The 14,516-nt window shown below is 29.9% G+C and overlaps 1 protein-coding gene across 1 annotated transcript in view; it reads right to left on the reverse strand.

The window, feature by feature from the left end:
• LOC141525747 (uncharacterized) overlaps window positions 1-11,287 on the reverse strand; it is a 49,460-nt gene extending 38,173 nt beyond the window's left edge. The window contains exon 1 of the mRNA XM_074240369.1: window positions 11,234-11,287. The gene's annotated coding sequence lies outside the window, so the exon portion shown is untranslated. The remainder of the gene's footprint in view (window positions 1-11,233) is intronic.
• Window positions 11,288-14,516: the final 3,229 nt, after the last annotated feature.

Raw genomic sequence — 14,516 nt, forward strand, 5'->3', positions numbered from 1 at the left:
AGTACAGAATGGATGGAGAATAAAAAGAAGAAGTAAGGAGCGTAGCGTTTTCTACATAACAACAAATACAAAGTAGCTGGTTTAATATATAAGTGTTTTTATGCTTGATGTGTATAAGTGAACTCGTATATCTGTGGAAACGATACGCGGATGGCAGGAGTGAAAGGCCCACGCCCGTGCCTCAGGCCTCTCGACAAGGGCGACTGGACCTACACAACTGCCGGGACCGGTAACGATCATACCTTTCTCTCTTTACTTACTCCATACTACATGCACATACACCAGTACATTTACGCTTATCTCTTTCGTATATGAAGCTGATTTGTATTCCTCGAGGATTTACTTCGCTGCAAATTTACCTTTTTTAGTATTTTATTTAACTGATAAGATTTTTCATCTTTACTTGAATTTTTCAATCGAGTTATTATTTATTGAATCGGTTTTAAATTAAACTGCGCATTAATTCATTTTTATCGGTAATATCTTTGCTACACTTGTTAATAATTTATTTAAAATTTTTTCCAAACCAGTAATTTTAAAGTGATAAAATTAAACGAGTTTGTAACTAAATTAAAAATTTAATTAATTAAGAAAAAATTAAAGTGTAAATAGTATTAAGAGTAGTATCGAACAAATAATATTTACAGTTAGCGAGGGCAAAGAATGCCGGATTGAGGGTAAGAGGTGGTTACGGTACAGAATGTAATGCAAGATAGAGTGCTGGAAACTAAACTGCTCGAGAGAATCATTGCTCGCAACAAGAAAATAAAACACATTATCTATCGTATTTCTATTGGAATAGAAGTAAAGCCAAGCAGCTTCCTCGTATGAAAGCATGCAGCGATCCAGCCACGCCTTGTAGTCACACACGACAATACATGTACAATGTGCACGCGATCATCTTGTTTTATAAATCATTTTCTTCATTTCAACTTTTATTAATCTATCACCAATGCATTCCTTAAATAATATTTAATTTTTTTTATATTTCAATAAGAATAAATTAATTGCCATGAGTTATTTGCAATATTTAATATTTTATAAAAAAAATTAACAAGCTATTAAATGAGTTATTAACATTGCTCGTTGGCAATTATTTAAACACTTGCAATTTTATTCAATTACCATTGAATATCATAAATTACAATGAAAATTTAATTTATAATGGATAAGTTAATTGTTTGAGTGTCAAAAAATGATTGAGCCGTCATCTTGACCGGCTGAACAATACGACAGTTTAAGAGGCGGTAATAAACTGTCCGAAAGATAGAAAAGGTGGAGGAGTGATAACTAACTGTTGACTTGAGTACTCGGTGCTTGTAAGAAGATATCCGCGCGAATAAACCGTCAAAACTTAGCAACCAGCAACGAAGATACTACCATCTGTTCTAGACACAACTCATTACATTCTATCCGTTGTTAGTGATAAAGTTTATTCAATCGTATTTACCAGCCATCAGCTCTTGTATTAAGTATCTCCATATTTATTTATTTGCCTATAATACTAGTCTACCACTGTCTTCTGCTTCCAGCTAGCCCTTGTTCTTTTTTTTTTTATTTTTCTTCTCAATTTTTTACTGTCACTGTTATCATAAGTTTAAGTTGTTTGACCTTAAATTTAATGTCAAAACTTAAATAATATTTTAGAATGTATTCCATAACTTTTTTTTTTTCGTTTATTTAATAGAATAACAACAACAAAAAAAAAAATCTAAAAAATTCAAAATTTAAAAAAAAAATTTATCGAACTTCTGAATAAAAAAAAAAAAAAAAAAAAAAAAAAAGCGTTTATAGTAATATTCAATGAGAAAGAATGAATGGAAAGCTTGGAAGAATTGAAACAAAAGATGTCTGATTGGTAAATGGATTATCTACTTACAGAAACTATTATAAGTTATAATAAATTAATGTATAAGGTATGAGGTATGAAGCAGAAGGCATAGGCCCCAGTATTATGGCTGAGGTATTGCGCAGGTAGCCTACCAGGTATACTTACGCGAGAAAGAGAGAAAGAGAGATGCTAAATAAAACGTCGGGCAAGGCACAAGGCGGTATACCTAACCGGCAACGAGCTAACAGCAGCAGCTGACTCGGTTGGGGGCGAGGCGATCGCGGGAACGTCTTCGCGATCGCGTAACCGTCCCGATTCTCACGTACGTCGCGAACCCGTATATATACACTTATTACATGGGGATTCTATCGCCAAAGTTTATCTCAAGACGAGACTTTGTGTACTACACTCGATTGAGGATAATGCAATGTATACATACACATATAGTACATATACATATCCATCTATGACTGTTTAGTTAGTTCGGTAACGTCATGAATACGCTGTACTCTTCTCTGTACTCTAGGTTCACATCGGGATTTCCTATTGCTCTGAACTTACTAATTCTTTTTATTTCATATCAACTCTTTATATTACTACGATTACGTTACTCCAGTACTGTCTTCAATCATTCGCTGTATTTATCCAATTTATTTATTTTTTTGTACGTTAAAAATTTAATTAATTTTTATATTATTTTTATTGAATAAATTTTTTCGATAGACATTAACCTGATTATTAAATTCACTCGTAAAAAAGGATATTAAATTTATCGATGAAAGTCACGCGAGGAAAGACTAAAACACAAATATTAATAAATTAATCATTTGGTTATCACCTTTCGCGGGATAAATACCCGTAGACACAAATCTAACTAACCATTCATTAGAATTTAATATTATGGATCTATCGTTAGCTTCTCTCGGATTCAATTCTCTGGAATATATATAATAGTTATTATAATCTAAAAAATCCTCTGTACTGTTGCCTGTTGCAATAGTCTTTACTCTTAGAGGCAAAAAACTTACGGACCTGCTACACATAGACCGTTAACGCCCGATCCAACAACATCATCACTCTTGGTGTCTTATCACTTAGTTCTAAGAACCGTGCAATGCGTGTTCTCGTTCTCCGGCAACCATCTCATTTACATTTTTCACTTATCCCTTTATTTCTCAAGTTAGTAAAGAGAGTACTGTCGATATAATGCATACACAGCCTACACGCTACGTGCGCCTACTTTCAAAACAGGTTATCCGCGGGTTTACTTATTTTTACTATCACACACACACACACACACACACACACACACACACACACACACACACACGCGCGCGCGCGCGCGCGTGACATTTAATAATAATAAAATGATTATTCAAATTTAAAATTCATTAAACATTAAACGCTAGTTGTTCAACTATCAACTATCAAATCCAGGGGCAGTAATTGTAGTTGTAGTAGTAATTAGCTCTGATAGCGGTAACAACAAGGACGAGGGACCGCAGATCGCTGGTTGAATTGATGATGATAAAATTATGAGCTTCTGGTGAATAAATTCTGACGTAAAAGCGAACCGACGTCTTACCCGGTTCTGGTTGGGTCTCCTGGAGGATCTTGAGTTAGCATAGCCCGCCAGTAAATAGTCGAGAGCCACGACTTGACACCGACGACCCCTGCCGTTTCACGATACATCAGGAGGTCACCGGAGGTAAGCCGGGATCGCTACTTAGGCTGGTACGAATGCAAACCTGACGGATTAATCGCCCCAAGTGCGAATAAGCTCCTGATTATCAATACTTTTAGACTTTATTATTATAATTAGTGGTAATTTTAGTGGTTACAACCTCAGAGCTTATTGATTTTAAAGAATGGGGTTATTTTAATCTAATCATTTATTCATAACAAGTATTATCTCATGTTTAATGCCTCCAAGAAAATTATCCCTCGAGGAGCCTCAGTTATGTTTAAAAAAATTCAATATTTGATAATAGTAATATTGATTTCATTACGATTTTTTTTTCTATGTTAAAAAAATGGCTGTTAAAATTTTTTATAGATCTTAGTCATTGTTAATTAACGATTTAAAAAAAAATACCGAGTAATAAAGGAATAGAAATAGATCAATTAAAAAAAAGTTAAACTAATAAAAAAAAAAAAAAAAAAAAAAAAAAAAACTTGAAATAACAATGTTTAAAAGATAACAAAAAAATATTTTGGGAACATTGCTACAAAAATAAAATTTATCAGTTAGTTTAATTTTATCCGGCTTAAATATTGGCTCCAAGATATAAAGAAAACTTTATTGCTTAAAAATGAATAAAATTTTAATAATTGGATTTTTAATCACGAATATAAATTCCCAACTATTGGGAATATATTATGTGGGTGATACGATAAACACATTTACCGACGATTTTCCAAAAAGAATAATAAGTGGTGACATATTCAATGGCTACAACAGGTCTAAGTTTATTGACAAGAAAACATTCAAAAGTAATAATTACGTATTATCATATCAATCCTGCTTATTATTTGAATCTTTATCCGTGTATACTTATCCAACTGTTTATGTCAACGGACAAACTTCAACTGATATCCAAATAAAATTATTTGAATACATAGATTTTTTAAGCGATAATAATAAAAATTTCAGAATTAATGACAATTACATTAATGATAAGACTTTCAGTTACGGAATTGTTAAGCTGTGCAAAGTTACAGAAACTGAATATTTAAACATTGAACTGCTGGATGAAAAATATTTTCCAAAAATCGATCAAGGAATTGACCATCTAGCTTTTAGAAATAAAACAGGTATTTATCGACTAAAACAAGACAACGAATCGTATTATGTTTCCTCGATTTCTACTGGAACTTGTTTAACTCAAGTAAGAAAAAAATTTTAATATTTACACCGCTCAAAAATCAAGTAGACAATAATCTTTAATTATTTTTTGTAAATTATAGATTTATATTCAAGATAAGTTAATTTGTATGAAAAATAATATAAATAAATCAGTTAGTATTAACGACTCATTCTTTGGACTCTCTATATACAAAAGTCAACTAAAAACTGTCTATAATGATCACAAATTTGAGGATTTAATTAATGCATATTATTTTACCAACAACATCGATTATTCTTTATACAAATTTCCAAATTTAGAATGGTTTCATCAGGATAATATATTAAAAATGATGCCGAGGGATTCGGTAGTGGTTATAAAATTAAATTCACTACCTGAGGTACCGCGACCTATTAAATCGCAAAATAAAAAAACGTTGCTAAAGACATTCGATAAAAATCTAGAAGATTTGAGTCCAGGCGATCTATTAAATTTTTATGAATTATTTGCTCAAAAATCTACCCGAGTTTTTGTTAAAAATTTATCATTTAATGTTGTTAATGATAATATTAAAATTTCTCATGTATTATACAAATACTCAAAATGTAACAAGTTTAATCAGAATGCGAGTCTATATATCATACCTCAAACAATTAATGTTTTTGAGGAACAAATCAAGCGTCAAAATTACGGAGTTGACTCTTCATATCTAAATGATCAAATGATATGTTTGAAAATAACTATTTGCACTGACATTAGAAATCAGAAGTTAAATTTTCCATGGAAAGTAATAAAGTTAAACCAACACGCAAAGGATGAATTTAAAGAATATATTTTTGAGAATGACAACATTATGGTGATTTATTCGGAAAGTAATGAAATTCATTTTGTACGACGTACGGGCAGGGGTAATTGTTTATTTCAGGTTCGAATTTATTTGTTATTGAAATATTTTAGAAATATAAAATTATAATCATTTAATTATGACCGTAACTGTTTCTTCGCAGGCATTAATATATCCCCTTGAATCTTTCAACTACTTGAACAATTTAACAATAAAAGATCCTCCAATTTATACGGGTAAAATTTTATCAGCAACTAAAAACCATACTCTTGAAAAATGGGTAGAAAATTTATGTGACGATGATTTAAGAGACATAATTAATAACAAAAATAATAAGACTTCTATTTCAAAAATTATCAGTGAAATGGATAAAGGCAATCATTCTTTAATAAATTTATATATAGATGAGCTGTATTAATTAATTTTTTATTGAATAAATTTCATATTAAGAAAAATAAAAACTTTGTTGATTTAAGAATCTTTCCAAAACAAATTATCTCTGAGATCATTATTTTTTTTTTTTTTGTGCTATAAATAAATTAAAAAAAAATCCGATCTAAATTAAAGTTTATTACCTACTACGTCTCTGTCAAATAGTTGACGGTGTTAACTGATAATTCCTACATTAAATTACTCATTATCTATTTTTTATGACCAAAAATAAAAACACTATTATCGATCATACGACAGTTAACTTGAAGCGCTTATAGTAATAAAATGTGTAAAGTAAAAAATAAAGTATCTACATTGATATTTAATTTAACTAGGAATTCAAATTGCGCGCATACGCGCGCCTTAATTTCGACCAATAAGGAATCGGGGATCATATTTTTTCGATATATTTCGATACTAACCAACTTCAACTTAGTCATGAATTTTATATTATAGTATTATGATTATTGTGACAAATCTCGATGCAATTAAAATACCCTTGATAGAATTATCTGCCGGTGATACACTAAATATACATGATTTGATATTTAATTCAGTCGAAAAAATTAGTTATTGATTCAAAGGCTACAATAAAAATGAATTCATAAAAAATATATCATATCTTGATAACAACCTTGCTTTTGAGATTTTGAAACAGCCATGTTTATCTTTGGAATTATTGCAGCTGTACAGTTATCAACAAGTTTGGATCAAATACGAAAAAAAATCGACATCATTACCTTTCAGTTATTTTGACACTAACAATTTAGGTATTCCTGAGTATTACTTGGGTAATCGTTATATCTACGGTCTCATTCAAATTTGTCGTATAATTAAATCATCTGAATTGAATATATAAAAGTTATTGATGAATTTGATTTACTGAATATTCGACTAGGAGTTTATGATAAAGTCTTATCTAATAAAACAGCTGTGTTTCGTTTGAGACAACACAATGAAACTCATTACGTATCATTCATCACCACCGGAAATTGTATTTATCAAGTAATATAGCTCAAAGAATATATAAATGTTTGAAAATTCATTACGGATAATCTTTTTAAATTACAGGTCTATGCAAATCATCATAAATTTTGTAACACTACCGGTAATTTTAACTCTAAAAAAATAGATAAATTTTTTGAATCTTCGGTTTACCAAAGTTTCATTATGCCTGCAAATAATAATCAATCTATTGCTGACTAGATTAATAACTATTATACTCAATCTAACTTGTATTATTATTTAAACTCATTTTCTAATTTTTCAAAGCAAACACAGCTAGAAATTTTTAATCACCTTGGAAATGAAGTTGTGGTAAACCTTGAGTTACGGCCATTGCTCAAATTACCGCGAATAAAAAACAAAATTAGACGGAAAAATCATCATAAATCATTGAAGCAATTGCAAATTGGTGATATCATAGATAGAAAAGATTTGGAAAAACCCATTTCGCATTTGAATGTCTATCATAAATTATATGACGTATTCCAGCATTATCCGAAAATGCCATTTATAAACTACAATTTTACTGATTGTATTAACTACAAAAATTCCGAAGAAATTGATTTCAAATTGATGAATAATACGAATTCACTTGATGGTCACTCAACCTCCAAATTTTACGAAAGAATAAATATTTTTGAAGAAACTGCTAAAAGAAAATACTACGGAGTAAAACGCGAATACTTGAATAAAGCTTACAAGTGTATCAAGACTACTATTTGCTCAGAATTTTGCTCAGTATGGCAATTAGATTCTGCGTTTTATAATATTATCAATTTGAACGATAAAATGATTAATTATAAAAATTATATTTTTAACAGAGAAAAAGTCATTTTAACGTATATTTTTCTTGCAGCATCTAATAATACTGATTTTTCGAATCCATTGTACGCAGGACGGATAATATCCGCTAGTAATAATTCCGATCTTGAAAATTGGGTGGAAAACTATCTCGATAAAATAAAAAAAAACATCTTTTTAATATTAAACAGGACATTTTAGCCCAAATGACTGTAGTTGAAAAATTGAAAAATAGAGATATTGTTTTGATAAATATTTATCTAAACAGAATATTATAAACTTAAATATGTTAAATTTTTTTTATAAAAATACGAAGAAAATATTAATCATGATTAAGTCAGTTTTATACACTGCATCTCATAAATCTTATGTAGATTTGCCCGCACAGGTTGAAATTTAACTATTTAGCCAGTGAATAATTTATTAGTAGAGCATTTAATTATTGAAGATAAATATGTATACATGTACCACCCGACGAGATCTTTTATTAATATCTGTATTCATATTTAATATAACTTGACAGAAATAACATCAAAGAAGATCAGAGTCATTTTTTTTCCTGCTTTCTAATGGCCTTAACTAGTCTACATATTATTTATATTTTTATATTGTAATTACAACAATTAGTCGACGACCTTGTTGGACGAGTGAAGGTATCGAGTCAATCAACCCTTGGATATTTGAATTTATATCAATATAAATATATGCAATCATAAAAATTTCTGTTTCCAAGGAAGTTATTATTATAAGTTAAATAATTGTACCGCCTAAGGTAATTATTTTCAGCGCCGGTGACATTTTAAAGCACTATTAGATTGTCATTAAACGTCTATCATTTTAATAATTATAAATTCTATTTACTTGTTTGTTAATTATTATTTATTAAACCGATAAAACCTTTAATATTAAGAAATATTTCAGCATAATTGAGTACCGGCGAAAAAATTGATACGTATGTTTGTTTGTTTGATTTAAATAAATTTTTAAAATACATAAATCTTATGCTGTTGTTTTTAATGAATAACTGAAGATGGTATATAGATACCTGGAACGATAATGAGTGTCAATTATTGCCCTTGAGCTACCAATAAATCACTCGATTGATATTTTCTGACCTTGTTTCGCACGAGTCGGTGATGCGATTTTAATTATTAATCAGTTGTACATATTAAATTTTGTTTTTTTCTTTACTTTGTTAATTATTTATTTTTTTAATTTATTTATCGACAAGCAAATAGTGAATTTAAGTTTCGACTGTGATTTACTTTTTAGATAAAAATTTAAATCGTAATAATTATTTATAAAAATATAATAGGATAGAAAATGAAAAGAATTGTATCAAGTTCACTTTCAAAAAGGAAAATATTACGAAAAATATTTACTGTTAACACAATTAAAAGTGAGAGCGAGATTAAAAGTTTGAAAAATTATCAGATCATTTTAGTCCGAGGTGTGCAATAACATAAAAGTATTTATATTAAAAAGGTCAGCTCTTAGAAAAAAAGGTCAAGTGATACTTTTATTATTATCTTATTGCAATCATTGAATACACATAGAATTATTTGATGGATGTACAAAAAAGTGATGAAGACGATTTGACAATAGAGAATAAAAGAATAAAAGAATAAATAATAATAGATTGAGAGTAGACGTTAGAAATGTGTTGAAGATGATTATGAATAATGATTAAACGAACCCATCCAATCACCTTGGCAGTGAAATATTAATTTTATCGTTTAGATTTTGTCTTGAGCTATTTTTTCTTTCGTAATACTTTCTTCTCCTCGTACTTACATAATGATTAATGAACGTACTTACAAAGAAAAAATTTTAAATTCGATGTAAATAAAATACGTTTAAGTCTATACTCTCTTTAATGCACTATTTCATAAAGTTTAAGAGTTTTTTTGTGTACGGTGTCACAATAGTAGTAATAGATGATATGGAAAAAAAAAAAAAAAAAAAAAAGAGAGAGAAAAAAACTGGTGACTTTTCTAAAATATTAAAATTTAACGCGCGCATTTTAAACTGAGCAATCGGGAGGGTGTTGTAAATATTTAAGCTGTTTTGTAAATGTTGAGTCTAATAGCCGATTACAGATCATTCAGCGAATCGTTATCCTCGCGGTAAAACACAAGAGAACGCCAACGCTTGCTCAGTAGCTGTTAAATTGCCTTTAGTTTCTATTCGTTCTCAGTAAGTCTCTGGAAATTATTATCATTATTGAGATTTTAGTGCTTACTATTGCACTCATAGGAATGTAAGAAAAAATTATCTGATTTTTTATTTATTCTAATTACTAATAATTATTTTCAAAGCATCTAGAAAGGCTGAAACAATTAAAGGTATTTATTTTTTTACAATATTTGTCTGAGTGACGAATTTAACTACTCATTCATTTCAGGCATCAGAGCATTGAATTGTAAGAGCGTAAAAATCCCGATAGTATCGTATAAAAAAAATTTGAAAGTCACGTCTAATTACAAGCTTAGACGCCGAATTTGATATCTATAATCTGTATAAGATGAACGGTGACCTCAGGTCGGTAGTATCTACTGTCTGATGCTAATAAAAAAAAAACATTAGACCAGCACGCGCGGCTTTTAATCTAATGCCGAGATTTATTTCGGATTATACAGACGTTCGGATATGAATTAGGCCAACAGGTCACTCATTAATCGCGCAACACTCTTTAATTTTTTTATCTTCACTTTTTAAATCTACTGATTCTTACGATGATAGTCGCGTTTTTTAGATTCACATTTACATAATTTTTAAGCATGAATAGTCATTCACTATCGCTAGATATTTATAAAACGATTATTACCTCAAAAAAACTATAATAATGAATAAATAATTGAGGTAATTGATTATTTTGCAATTTTAGAGTTCGCAACCTGGTCAGTACTCGCAATAGGCTCGAGTACGCTTGAAAAGATCGATAAAGTACAAACAAATCCAATTACCGATACGCTAGATGATTTTATAGAATACAATATAAATAATATAATACCCAAGGTATGTTTATTTGTTAAAATTATTTTTTTTTCAAATCAAATGAGTTACCTAACGCAAGATCGTAAACTTAAATATCATAAGCTCGTATATATTGTTCTATATGTGCTTGTAAATGATAGCGTTTATAACAAAGAGAAAGACAGAAAAGGGATTGTTTAAAACACCTGATTGTTTTGTAAAAATATCAGGCGTGAATTATGAAATTACACGATATGTGTGTATAAAAATATATAAAGATAAAAAGCAAAAAAGACTTATGTCTGGATGAGTTCCAACGCGTACCGATACTAGTCTTGTCAAAGAAGTTCTTCCTGACTCACTTCTCTCAAGGAAACGATCGTCAACATTTAAAAACTCGTTGTCTTTCTCCTTACTTTTATTTTGGTCTTTTAAAAGATTAAAAAAAAAAAATAAAAATAAAATGTTGTACATAATAAAAATAAAGTGTAGACTCACGATAACGCTTCCTGCTTTAATTCGCAACACTCTTCCCTTGGGATTGGTCTCTTTGATCGATCGTCAATCAACGCAGAATAAAATCCGTTTTGCTCAGAGATTTCGAGTCATGAGTCAGAAATAATCAGCCTGACGATTTGATCGTTCACCTCTACTCACCTGCTGCAATAAAATACATTTTTTTACTTTATATTATTTATCAATAAATGCTGAGTTAATTTTTAAATCAATTTATAGAGTTTATTGCTAAATAACGAATTCTTTCGACAAAAAAATTATTTAATTATCAATTAATCGAATATATTTTTTTGTTGTTTAATAAATTTTTTTTTATTATTATTATTTTTGATAGTGATATGTGTTGAGTAATATTAATTTTATAATGTCAAGAGTGACTGAATAACTTTCGATTTGTCGTATTGGTAACAAAAGAAACGTCAACTCTATAATATAATAATTACGAAATTTAAATGTAATTGTTGATTACGAGATTGCCAAAGAATTTTTATTCAAAGAAATCAATTAATCTGAATTATCAAAAATGCGTTGATGTCGATGTCAGTGTAAGATATCTACCAGATAATGCATTCTGTAGATTGAGATACAAATATGTTCAATATAATAATACACTTTTGATTACGATTGACGGTTGACGTCAATAAAAATATTTTTAACTTTCTACCCTGTTGGTTGTTTTTTTTTTTGTTTTTGTTTTTGTTTTTTTTTTTTTTTTTTTTTTTTTTTTTTTTTTTTTTTTAAATTTTATTTTAACAAACTAGACCCATCTAAAATGGACAAAAAATTTTTTACCCGAAGAAGGATGTCATCCTTTGAATTGATAGTGTTATTAAATAAATAATTATATTTACACAGTATTATTTATCAAACTACAATGACCATTAAGTATTAAATAAACTTGTACGTCAGAAGCTATTTAAATATTTATTTGCGCCCACCATACAAGTAGAATAATTAAAATAAAAAATAAAAAAGTCTATTGAGGTACACGGACACGAATCAATTGCATTGGCAAGCCGGTAATGGGCTAGTCAATGCGTAGATATATGCTTGATTGGATCCATAACGCCCAAGGTCGATCGATATCTGTAACTGTGAAATATTATTCCATTGTATATCTCACGTTTATTATTTTTTTTTTCCATTTCAATTCATCTCGCAATATTCTCAAGCACTTTACACTTCAATGTATACACATAGACTTGCATTTATCTGTAATAAACACTTTTTTCCATTTAACGCCTCCAGGCTCCGGGGCGCAATCGATTCGCCGGGTAGATCGGGATCAAAATCGGGATCCTTCGCTGAGATTAATTATCAATGTTCACATTTAACTGAGTTATTCAAGCTGGTTTGAAAAAAGATTCAACCAATGCCAAATTGCATTGACTTGATGAAGACGCGGGTAATATAATTGCATTAGCAATAATGTAAATGAGAAGGAAATTTATTTTTTTTTATTTAGTTATGTTATATGACTTTTTTTTTTATTTTTGTCGAGACGTTAAGTCGACAGATGACTTCCGGCAAAGATGCAAGGGATGCTGTGATGAATAAACGCGTGCCTTAACATCCGTTATACATTCACTTATTGCATCACAACCACCAGGATACCATTTACAACGGCGTACTCTACTATATTATTGCTCTACCTCATGCGGTGTGCGAAATTCTTCCATGTGTTGAACACACCTTAGTACACACCCTCGCTATTTCAATGATCAGACGCATTTCCCCGGTACTTTTTTCAACAAACACAATTAGGGATTTATTGGATTCATTAATCTCATAAATTATGAATTTTCATATTCATGATTTTTAAATGATTATAATTATAAAACAGGGTTGTACCCTTGTTAAGTATGAAGGTCAGATTAAACGCATGCTAACCAAGATCGTATTTCTCCGAGGAGAGGTTTTATATCGTGTGAAGAATTAATTTCTTACTCATCTGGTATTAATTTTAACTTAATATAAAAAAAAAAGTTTCGAGCATCTTTGTGGCCTTTTTGTTGAGATCCTTCTCAATCCCGACTCGGTTCGACTTGGCTCCCTGAGACTGGGCAACCCCTCAGGCTCATCAGCGGATTAAATATATAAGGTGTAAGGTGAACGTACGAAGAACTGGTTTCGGGCACAAGTCCATTAGCAGTAATGCAATGTCTATCAAATTAACACGGTTAATTAATAGCTTCGACATATTTAGAGACTTTGCCCTATTGTTTTTAATGTCTATTGCACTATCAGCATTTATTTAATTTTTTTTCGTCGTTAAACTCCAAAATCCGGGATCGAACCCAATACTTTGAATTCTGAAAAGCAAAAATAAATAAATTTTTAATAAAAAGCAAACTAAATTTAACTGCGGTAGGTTGTAATCTGATATTTATAATAAATAGTGAGTAGTGAGGAAATTAGATCTAGTATACGCGGAAGAGTATGCTCACCATCTTGTATTCTAAATGTAGTGAATGTTGTAGTATAAGTACCGAGATGCATTATAACTAGAGAAAATCCACAACAGCAACAACAACAACAACAACAACAACAACAACAACAACAACAAGCGAGACGACTAAAACGACGAATGTCTTTGGCTCAACGTTAGTTTATATTTCACCCCATAAATTGATTGCCTCAGAATCGGTACGAGACTTAACATTAGCAAAGACCAAATTCAGCGAACGCGTTAGACGATACAGTACGATGTTAACTCAGAGTTTAATTCGAAATAAATAAATAAATGTTCCTTATACATACTTAAGCTATTCTGGAGTTAAGAGTTAGTTTATTTATTAAAATTTTTCCAGTAACTTAAATCATTAAGTAGATGTGTGAATTCCTCAATTAACGAAGGAAAGTTGCAGCCATTTTTCTTCGACCTTTCGGACAACAAGATTGCTCAATAATTACCGGCAATACTACTGGTGTACGCCAGTAGACCGGATTAACTTAAGTAATTTCTTTTTCTCGGGTGTGACTCTCTTAATTAGAAAAATACCAAACTATTTTTTTGCTCATTGTTATCTAATCTTTATTAATTATTTAATTAATAAATAATTTATTCACTGATTCATTAATTAAAATAATGACATAAATTTTTAACATAACGAATCAGACCCAACCCATGGACTCGGTGAATTATTTTAAGCTGATTGAATTTATATAAAGCATGGAATAATTAGCGATCGTCATCTTGAGTTGATTAGAGAAAAATAAAATAAAAGTTGTATATAGTTCTAAACAGATGTCCAGAGCCCAGACA

This window comes from Cotesia typhae, unplaced genomic scaffold (genome assembly GCF_013202065.1).
Source record: "Cotesia typhae breed Kobodo isofemale line unplaced genomic scaffold, CoteBio_Ctyphae contig_11, whole genome shotgun sequence".
Lineage (NCBI taxonomy): Eukaryota > Metazoa > Arthropoda > Insecta > Hymenoptera > Braconidae > Cotesia > Cotesia typhae.